This window comes from Callorhinus ursinus, unplaced genomic scaffold (genome assembly GCF_003265705.2).
Source record: "Callorhinus ursinus isolate GAN/ISIS: 27379988/994484 unplaced genomic scaffold, GSC_fseal_2.0 scaffold2, whole genome shotgun sequence".
Classification (NCBI taxonomy): Eukaryota; Metazoa; Chordata; class Mammalia; order Carnivora; family Otariidae; genus Callorhinus; species Callorhinus ursinus.
The window spans coordinates 77,281,383-77,292,844 of NW_027397064.1; the positions used below are offsets into that span (position 1 = coordinate 77,281,383).

The window sequence follows — 11,462 nt, forward strand, 5'->3', positions numbered from 1 at the left end:
CATATGTAATCCATGAACGTATTCTTGTTCTAGGAAAATAAGACAAAGAAAACAAAATCCTCTATAACACCAGCTCCATAAAACACCCATCCTTTCTTCCACTCAACCTCACCCTAGCTTTGCTTTTTTCCCCGTTTTACTTTGCTCATTCACTGGTCTTAATATCCGTATCCTTCACTTTTTATTACTTTTATTTACCCACTAAATTTTGGCACTTGGCAGTGAATCAGAAACAGATGACAGAACCATTTACTGTTAGTACGAAGGTCCTGTGGCAAATATCCGCACAATTATCCCCTACGCCTCCTTCATCACCGTCACCACAACCATCATCATCATCAAGATACAATGACTTAACTGCTTCTATAACTTCATCTTCACCCATCCCCTTTAGGTCCCTTTTCTGCTTTCTTTGCACTTGAAGAGCTTTTCTTAATTTTCCCCTGATACAGAGATTAAACTAAAAAAAAAAAAAAAAAAAAACCAGGAGAAGAATAATGGAACTAGATTTAATGGAAGTTCATTCTCTAAATCTTAAATTCTTTTGTGAAGCCTTTTAAAATAATATTTGTTTATTCATTTATATCTTGCCATATTCCAAGAAGGATTAGAGGTGACTTGTAAAACATACACAGAACAAGATAATAAAATAGATACACAAAATTTGAGGAAAGAAAAATAATTTGAATCAAGACCTATATTACATAACTATGCAATTGCTTTAAAATGAACCACGGTTTGGCTTTGATTTTTGTAGGAAATCAAAGAGGGAAGCCTTCGAACAGTGATAGACCACAAAGGCCATTTAAAAAAAGTGTAGTTCTAAGTTGAGTCCTACTTTCAGTAGAAAGATTTTGGACAAATACCTCTGTAATTGAGAGAAAAGAAAGAAACAGCAACAATCGAAACTTCCATAGACATTTTTTTAAAGATACATAAATTCTCCAAACTCCCTTCTCCCTAAAAACGATCTCTAAAATGAACAAAATTGCATTGAATATATTGATTATTTATCATCTAGTCAACCTTCAGAGAGTGACACTATGTATCTGGAACTGTGTGTCAGTTAGGCTACAGTTTCTGTCCTCTAGAATATCTCTGTTTAATTGGGAAGACAGGTGTGTTCACATAATTCCAGCAGCAATGTCCTAAGAGGTGGATGTGCAGAGTCACTCAGTGTGGTGGATACATGTTGGATTGTAAAAATTGTAGACAGGGGTTCAAATCTTGGCTCACCCACTTTTCCATTGCTAGATATATCTGGGACTCTATTCTGTCTTCTAAGATGTAGTTATGATAATACATATGACAACTTTGCTGTGGACATCTTCATTTCTTCTAAATCTTAGCATAATTAACACCATCCCGGGAAAGATCCTCCCGATCCATCCAATAGTGTCACTTTGCTTTCCGCATCAGATGCTCTCAGAGCACCATGTGTCCCTCCTCCTTAGCATTTATCACAGCTGTAACCTTATATATATGTCTGTGATTTTCTGATTAATGTGTGTCCCCAGGACCTAGACCAGTATTAGAACCTATTGGAACCTATTGATACTCAACAAATTTAGGTTGATAAATGAATAATTGAAGGAATGAAGATAGGCATGAATAAAGGTTAAGAGATATAACATGTTACATACTTAGCTCAATGCATGGCCTCTGGAGTGATGTCATATCCTTGGCCAAGAAACTTCTCCCATTGTTACCGTGGGAAAACATCATTATCAATAGCTCATCTATGTATCTAGAAATTCACTCACTAAAAACTTTGCAAAGTGTTAAGGCTGTAATTTAAGCTACTCTTTATCCCCCTCCATATCTTATAATACTAAAATCATTAAGAGATTCATCTTGCTTCCCATTGGTAAGGAAAGGAACTTAAACTCTTGGTACCTAGGGTTAGATAATCAAATCAGAAAAGCCTTTGGGGCGCGTGGGTGGCTCAGTTGGTTGGGCCACTGACTCTTGCTTTTGGTTCAGGTCATGATCTCAGGGTCCTGGGATCAAGCCTTGTGTGGAGCCCCGTGTCAGGCTCTGTGCTCAACAGGGAGTCTGCTTGAGGATTTCTCTCCCTCTCCCTCTGTCGCCTCTCCCTGCTCATGTGCGTGCTCTCTCTCTCTCAAATAAATAAATAAATTTTTAGGAAAAAAAAAACTTTTAAAAAATTATACCTTGAATCATAGTTAATATTTACTATTTATTCCAAAATCTCAGTTATGGTAGCAAGGAGAGCCTTTTTCTTGTAGATCCTTTAACACAGTAGTGTATAAATTGATCATTTATTCCCCATGTGTTGAATAAATGGCACAACATAGGAATACCTATCTGATTAGAGCCGTTTTAATTTTGTGATGAAAGAGGAAATATCCAAGTGAATAAGACAAATATCTCTTCATTCTTTGCACTTGTAGATAATTCTTTTCTTTTTTTTTTTTAAAAAGATTTTATTTATTTATTTGAGAGAGAGAATGAGAGACAGAGAGCACGAGGGGGAAGAGGGTCAGAGGGAGAAGCAGACCCCCCACTGAGCAGGAAGCCCGATGTGGGACTCAATCCTGGGACTCCGGGATCATGACCTGAGCCGAAGGCAGTCGCTCAACCAACTAACTGAGCCACCCAGGTGCCATAGATAATTATTTTCTAATATCTGGCCTAACCTGTAAGCTTAATGAGTACAGGAACTTTGGGGTTTTGTTTGTTTGTTTGTTTTTGTTTTTATTCCTTGATCCTACCACAGTGCCTTGATCAAGTAAATAAACTCAGTAAATATTTGTTTACTGAAACAATGTAAAGGAAGGATTGAGTAAATGAAAATGGATGTAAGAACTTAAGCGATATTCTCTTACATCTTGGAGAGAGAGCTTATCTGACCAATAGAATCTCAGCATTGCCCATTTATTTTTTGAAAATCAGCACTTCTGTCACTAGTTTGAATTTTGGAAGCTATACTTTGGTTGTTTACCTGGCTTCAATGTCATCCACACAAAAGACCACCAAGAACACACCTATAAGCAAATAAAATTGGATTGGATTTATTTCTCATTGCAATGAGAGAATCATAGAGAAAGAGTTAGGAATGACTTCTTATAGGATCTGATCTTGTCTTAGGTGATTTGGGGAAGGATTCAAGGAGGAGAAAATTCACAGTGGATTGAGTGCTGTCAGCAAATGGGGTTAATTCTATAGTTGAGTAGCTTAATGAATTTTAAGTAGAGAAAACGAAAGAATAGAGGGTCACTAAAGCTGTCATTGGTAAATATGAAACAGTGATTCATATTATCTGGACAGAGGGGTCTTTGGTATGTTGTGACAGGGACAATGTTCATGTTTTGTTATTTTCAGGCCTTATTCCAGAGTAGTCTTGTTTTTGCCTTGATCCGTCATGATCCCAGAGTTACCCTCATCTCGTGTTGATGTTCTGTGAGATTGTTGTGTTTAACAGGAGAACACCAAGACCTAGCTGTGATTGCCAGCCAGCAATCACAGAGACTGGTTGTCAGGGACTGCTTTTCTCTTTCTTGCTGGGAAAGTGACATAAAAACAAAAAACCAAAACACAACAAAACCCTGTTACCACCATTTGATTTAGGTTGAATCATTTTCTTAGTTTTCTAGCAAAGCCTACTAAGTAAGAAATTAGTCCAAGATGGTTGTTTTCACAGGGAAAGAAGGGGGATACATTCTGAAAAAGAAAGGCAGAAAGGAATATCTCATTAGAGCAAAGTCAGGAAGTTGGGGTGTTTAAAGACCCATGAAACACGAGGGGAAGGAAAATTGATCATAAATTTTACTCACTTTGTGTTTTCAATTGTTGAGACTTAGTTTTAGAAATAAGATTTTGTAAAATAATGACAAAGAGAATGTCAGAACTTCTGTTTTTTCTAAATTTACAAAGAAGATTTTTATAAAATTATGGCACATAGAAAGTTAGAATTTCTGTTTTTACAAAAGTCATGCAACACCATTGCTAAAATATATGTATGAAAGTAGTGTAAATGACAACATGGGACTCCATTTTCTACACAAAATGCTCCAATCAATTTGAGATCCATACCTAGAATTTGTCACTTTTATTTAAAAATAACACTTTAGGGGCACCTGGGTACCTCAGCTCCTTAAGTGTCTGCCTTGAGCTCAGGTCATGATCCCAAAGTCCTGGGATCGAGCCCCACATGGGGATCCCTGCTCAGCGGGGAGCCTGCTTCTCCCTCTGCCCCTCACCCCCACTCATGCTCACTCTCTCTCGCTCTCTCTCTCAAATAAAACAAATAAAATCTTTGAAAAAAAGTAACACTTTAAATATAATTACACTTTTGAGTGGTTCATATTGTTCTCTTATTAGGTAAAATCAGAGAATAGGAAAATAGCACTGAAAACAGAACTTTATTCTTAGATTAAAATACTTAAGTTTTTATATATTTAAGTATATATCAAATCTTTCTTTATGAAAGATCAATCAAGTAACCCAGAGATTATATCTCTATTCCTCACATATTCTTTTAAATCATCCATTATATCCTGTCAGTGATATTAGCCGTTGTTGGCTAGTTCCCAGGACCTTTTACAGGCTTTCATTTTCAGAAACTCAATTGCTTCCTGTATGGGTAAACTCTAGAACATAAAACCTGCCCCTCCACTGATTTGGAAGCAAAACTTGCAGCATAGCTTCTGCATGCCTTTTGGCTGAAGACATGATTATCCTGCAGCTTCTCACACATGAAGGTTCCTGACTCCCCCAACATCCTCACCAAAGCACATATTGCCAGAAAGAGCTCTAAGTCCGCAATTAGTTTTATTTTAGTCTCTGAAGTTTCTTTCATTCACATGTGTGGTCCTCTCTTTTCCACAGTTTAATATAGTATTTATATTTTTCACTTGAGGAAAAATGCACACATGTATAACCCACATTCTGTGTACGTTATTGAGACTGATTCTTTGCAAAGACTCAAGAAGCATGCCATTAAAAACGAAACACTGCTCAGAGAGGTCCCTGAGCTTTCATCTACACAGCCATAATCAAGCAGAGATTTGTTAATTTTCTGGTTAATTAAAACTTCTCATTTTGGGGGCTCCTGGGTGGCTCAGTTGGTTAAGCGACTGCCTTCGGCTCAGGTCATGATCCTGGAGTCCCGGGATGGAGTCCCGCATTGGAGTCCCTGCTCAGCGGGGAGTTTGCTTCTCCCTCTGACCCTTCTCCCTTTCGTGTGCTCTCTCTCTCTCTCAAATAAAAAAAAAAAAATCTTCAAAAATAAATAAATAAATCTTAAAAAAAATAAAAAACTTCTCATTTTGTTTCTCCATATTAGATTACACAAGTAGACAATGGGCAAATCTTTACTTCACTATGTGTTAGGTAGGTCTATCAGGTTTAGCACGTACACACTATGGCGTCCTAAATTTCTATCATTGATTTGTTTTGGTAGAATACTCAGCATGCCTGGTTTAGAGTGGAGATAATTATCACATAACTTAAATAAAATGCTACTGTAGAAACAATTTATTTCCCTGTTGTATTTTGGACCTATATAATTCATATTCAATCAATTCTCTGGCTCATTTACATTGTTGACCCTATTTAAAATACAACCATACTGATAGTATAAGATATTAGTTTGGTAAAGACTAATTGAAGAGTTCAATAGTTGCTTTGATAGTAATTTTTAGTAGTTCCAGGTAATTTAAATCATAAGTCACCTTACAAATCTGTACCTATAGAAAGGGCACGAAATTTAAAAGTTGGGCTCAAAAAGTCAAAGGCAGCAAACATGGATTTGGATACCTTAGTAGACAAATTATTATTTATTGAGCTGCTTCAGATTTTAATATTGTTCCCAATTGCTTCCCATTTTTTATTATGTAATTAATGTCTTTTTGTGGGAACTTCAAATGAGCCAAAACATGTTAGAAACTCCACAATAAAAACATGGATAAAAAACATGGATAATATTAATAGTTGAAGTTCAAGGCCATTTTTCATCTGTTTTCCTTTTCTTTCAATCATTCTGCATAAGCCTGTGCAAACTGAGGGAGATAGAGGGGGGAAGGAATTCTTACTTGTTCAAGCATTTCCAAAGCAAATATAATCTTTGCCTTTACAATTTCCTCTGGGAAGTGTGGGGCTCATTGGAGTAGTTTTAAACAGAGGGAGGCAGCCAGGTAGGGCTTGAAGCTTGGCTTCAGACTGTCTAGAGATGTGTTCTACTGAAGCACATCTTAGTAGTGTCTCTTTCTCTGATAATGCAGTATATATTTCCTACAAGATATTTCTTCTTTTTTCCTCAGGATAAAACATCTCCAAAATTCTAAATTGCAATGTTGACTTATATAAATTAGGCTTTTCAGCCTCAATCTAAAAAGGCTAGCAAATTACTCCCAAACTCATTTTAATGAAAGCAATTTTGCAGTGTCCAGAAAGGATGGCTCAGAATCGCAGCTTACTGGTGGTCCAGTGTATTCCAAAGAGATCTAAAAGTCATCCCTGAACTTCTCACTGCCTTTTTCATAAAGTACATGGGAAAACAGAGAAGAAACAAAAAACTTGCAACATCAGAAACTGTAACTGACAACTGACTCACAACTGAGATCTTGGATAATTGACACTAATTATAAAGGAGTCAGATTAAGGGAAAACCTCCGCAGGCTGCAACTCACAGCAATAATGGCAAACAGTTATGTGATACATAACTGGCATATTTACTATATGCCTGGCATTGTTCTAAGACTTTACTTGTTCTCATCATCATGTCCTCTTCACAATAATCCTATGAGTTCAGTTACTATTATTTTTTCTATTTTTCATCTGAGAAAAACAGAAGCACAGAGAAGTGAAGGGACTCACATAAAGCTAGTAAATGATGATGTTGACAGTGAAGCCTAGAACATTCTTAGTCATCATAACACACTGTTTCTTGGTATATCATAGTTTTGTCTCATGAAAAAAGGAGTCACCTGAAAAAAGTAGGCAAACCCTTTACAACTGTCCTAATATATCTTCATTACTTTAACATGAGACCTGTAAGAGTGAAGAGCGGGGCAACCATCACGCTCCATCCCCAGGTACTTTTCCAGGGTGCATCATCCCCACTGTCCAGTATCTTTTTGCATGTATGTAAATAACATACAACCCAGGAAATACTTGGAAGAAAGAGGGGAAAGAGCTCATCTGGGTCAAGTATGACTGTAAAGCTTTCACCTCAGTCCAGGATACTTACAGAAAAAACAAAACAAAACAAAAAACTGGATCCTGCAGCAAGACGGGGAAAGCTACTCTAAAAAGAAGAGAATGGTAACAAGAAGATCCAGAAGATTTTGTCCTTGAAAATGGTCTATAGCCTTAAGGAAAAATTTCAGTAAATATTTGGCAACCTAGCAAAATAGCAAGGAAAAACATATCTCTTACAAAGCAAGAACTGACAATTATTAAAAGAAAAAAGATTGAGATAAAAAGTATCTAAATGAAGTGAAAAGAAACTGGGTAAGTAAGTAAATCAAGTGTACTATCTATATCTAGGTATCTATATATAGTATATCTATACACGCATAGAGTAGAATTAATACCTCAACTGAGGACATTAAAGAGCCATTATCACAGGCAAACTAAGAAACTTTCACAGAACAAAGAAAAGGACAAAAATATGAGGAAAATTAGAGAAAAAACGTTATATTAATAAACAAGAAAACATTCTTGCAGGAAATAAATAGATAATTGAGTAGAATACTTGAGGGTGAATGAAAGAACTATGCAATGGTATGGGTAGGGCTAAGGGAAACCAATAAAGATTGATGAAGCATCTAGAACTAGCAATAATGTAGACCAGTTACCTCCCCCCCAGGGTCAGAAGGGCTGAGCCAGCAGCAAGTAATGGAACCGAGAGAAGGCAGTGGAAGTTCTGCTGACACTGTGGCTGATGCACAGCCTAGCCTTGACCCAGCAAGTTTGGAGCTGAGGGAAAAGGACCCAACTTTCTTGCCCTCCTGTATTCTGGAAACATCTCTCATTGGCCAGAGACAACCGGAAGGCAGAAGGCCAGGAAAACCAGTTATACGGTCACAGAGGTCAAACTCCCAGAGCATAGAACGTGGTGGAGAAGGATGGAGAATAGATCTGTGGGGCAAATGGAGACTATCCAACTAGTGAATTACACACGAGGAGAAGGGCAGAAAACTAGCTTATGTGTAACTGTGTGGCAAAGACAAAAACAAGAACCAGAAAACCCACAAATGGAATAGGAAAGCAATGAAAAATATCCTAGAAGAAAATTTTCCTTAGGAGAAGAAAATTTCTCCTTCCATTGAAGGAGATCAACATGCTGTAGGCAATACTAATGAAAAAGGCTTACGCCTAAATGCATCCTGGCAAAGTATAAAGCAAAACCAAACAGGGTTCAGGGAAGACAGTTTACTTACAAATAAAACAAAAAGTGGTCTTGACATGCATAATAGAATGCCAAAGCAATAACAACAACACTAATAGAGATAGAGTTAAATCCACAAGACTTTGAAAGGAAATAATTTTAAGAATTCCATACTCAGTCAACTTGTTTTTTTATGTGTAACAAAATCAGAAATGCATACTCAAATATGAGTAGGCACAGAACATGTAACACCTATATATCTTGAAAAACATTTCTTAAATATATACATTGAGAAAGAAAATAAAATGAGCGGCTGAGAGATTATGGTATAAAGTAGTGCTGGTTGTCAACACTGAAGCATTCTAAACACACATAGCTGTAGGTTTAGCTACAAAACAAATTGCAAATGTCAAAATATTTTCAAAGTATGTGAACGAATTGTAAGATAAAGATTAAAACCATAATAACACTAATATAGATTGCAAATCTATTAACAGTATTATAGATTCTAAATCTAGGCTTCTATACATAAAGAGGAAAAGAAGATAGGAACAATGTGCTCAAGTTCTTATCTCCTATATGGAAATATATTCTTTACTTTGACATCAAGAAGTAATAGTAGTAGTAGTAATATCATCACCCTTTATTAAATACTTACTACATGCCAGGAACTGCTCTGAATAATTTACATGAATTTATTCACTTCAAACTTAAAATAACTTCATTACATTGATTCCATTATTATATTCATTTTACAGATGAGATCACTGAAGTTAGATAACTTGTCCAAAGTGAACCAGCTAGTTTTTGAGTTGGTCTTTGTAATCACTATTTTATACTTACTGCATACATTCAACAATAGGAAATTGATTAAATAAATCATGAAATATCTAAAAATAGAGTACTTCCCCCCCAAAAGTTATAAAAGCACATTTTTTGATACATAACGATATCTATTTTAATCACACATGAACATATGTACTTGTATTACATAGTGGATATCTTCATATGCACTGGATATCTTCATATGCACTGGTAAAACAAAACATTCACCTTGGAGATATTGTGGGTTCAGTTCCAGACCACTGCAATAAACTCAAGTGAATGTTTTGTTTTACCATTGCATATGAAAGTTATGTTTACACTAGACCATAGTCTATAAGTGTACAATAGTATGATGTCTAAAAATATATATACATACCTTAGTTTAAAAATACTTTATTGTTAAAAAATACTAACCACCGTCTGAGTTTTTAGAGAGTCATAATCCTTTTTGCTGGTGGAAGGTCTTGGCCTCGATGATGACAGCTTCTGACTGATCAGGGTGGTGGTTGCAGAGGGCTGAGGTGGTTGGGGCAATTTCTTAAAATAAGAAAATGAAGTTTGCTTCATTCATTGATTCTTCCTTTCACAAATGATTTCTCTGTAGCATGTGACTGTTTGATAGCCGTTTACCTATAGCAGAACTTCTTTCAAAATTGGAGTCAGTCCTCTCAAATCCTGCCACTACTTTATCAACCAAGTGGATGTAATATTCTAAAGCTTTTGTTGTCATTTTTAACAGTCTTCACAATATTTTCACTAGGAGTAGATTCCATCTCAGAAACAACAAAACAAAAATAAAAACAAAAACAAACCCTTTCTTGGGCGCCTGGGTGGCTCAGATGGTTAAGCGTCTGCCCTCGGCTCAGGTCATGATCCCAGAGTCCTGGGATCGAGTCCCGCATCGGGCTCCTTGCTCCTTGGGAGCCTGCTTCTCCCTCTGCCTCTCTCTCGCTCTCTCTCTCTCTGTGTCTCTCATGAATAAATAAATAAAATCTTTAAAAAAAAAAAAAACCCTTTCTTTGTGTATCCATAAGAGGCAACTTCTTTTTTTTTTTTTGACATGGAATGTTAGAAATTTCTTTATTCTTACTTATTTTTATTAAGCACCAGCTTAATACTGCAGAAAATTTCAAATCACCCATTCTTCCCTCCCCACCCCAAATTCTTGGTAAAAGAGCTCTTCAAATGAAGACATGCTCTCTTCTCTCTTCTGTATAAAACTTTATCAAATAAAGGCAAATAACTGTGTACACCTTGCTGTAAAATGCTGCCCACGGCTGTGGAAAGTGTCTGCTCAGGCTCCTTTCACTGTCCAGGTCCTGAAAGACTCTTGTTCATGAACTGTCTCTTCACAAAGCAAGTCCACCACTTGCTAGGTTTATCATTCTGAGGGTCAAAAACTTTCTCACAAAGTCTCAGTCCAGTCTCTTGTCTCAGCTGCTGTAAGTAGGCCCTCATCACCTCATCTTCCTGTTTGTTTGCAGGTTTGGCATAAATTGCAGTAAGTGGAAAACCAGGCTCTCCAGGAATGGGAAAATTAGTGATTCCCAGTGTATACGTTTCTTTTTCACCTTGGCTTTTGGAATTGCACTTTTGGAGTTTCTTTAGACACTCAGAAATGTACAGAGTTATATATATCAAGGTTCTATCAGCTTCATTCTTAATCTCATAGTTTTTGAAGAAGACATTGGCCTTAAAGTAATAGATGGCTTCATCCACAATATCTGTATCTTTTGTCTCTCTAGGGGCAGGTCCTTTGAACTGACTTCTGATAGGCAACAGTGCCATGTTTCCAATGAGTTTGGTGTCAGGGTCCATGAGAGAAGAGTGGTAAGCCGGCATCTTGGCGGCGCCAGTGTTTCAAGCCAGACGAGGAGGTTGGGGTTCAAGAGGCAACTTCTCATTTTGTTAAGTTTTTATCATGAGATCACAGCCATTCAGTCATATCTTCAGGCTCCACTTCTATTTCTGGTTCTCTTGCTATTTCCAAGCCATCTGCAGTTACTTCCTTCACCAAGGTCTCAAACCCCTCAACGTCATCCATGAGGGCTGGAATCCACTTCTTCCAAGCTCCTATTCATGTTGATATTTTGACCTCTTCCCATGAATCACAAATGTTCTCAACGGCATCTAGAATGGTGAATTCTTTCCAGAAGGTTTTCAATTTACTTTGCCCAGTTCCACCAGACGAATCACTATCTATGGCAGCTATAGCCTTACCAAATATATTTCGTGAAAAATGAGACTTGAAAGTAGAAATTACCCCTTGATCCATGTGCTG

At 36.9% G+C, this 11,462-nt stretch overlaps 1 pseudogene; it reads right to left on the bottom strand.

Moving 5' to 3' along the window:
• Positions 1 to 10,351: 10,351 nt before the first annotated feature.
• LOC112811767 (actin-related protein 2/3 complex subunit 3 pseudogene) lies at positions 10,352 to 11,060 on the bottom strand (annotated as a pseudogene).
• Positions 11,061 to 11,462: the final 402 nt, after the last annotated feature.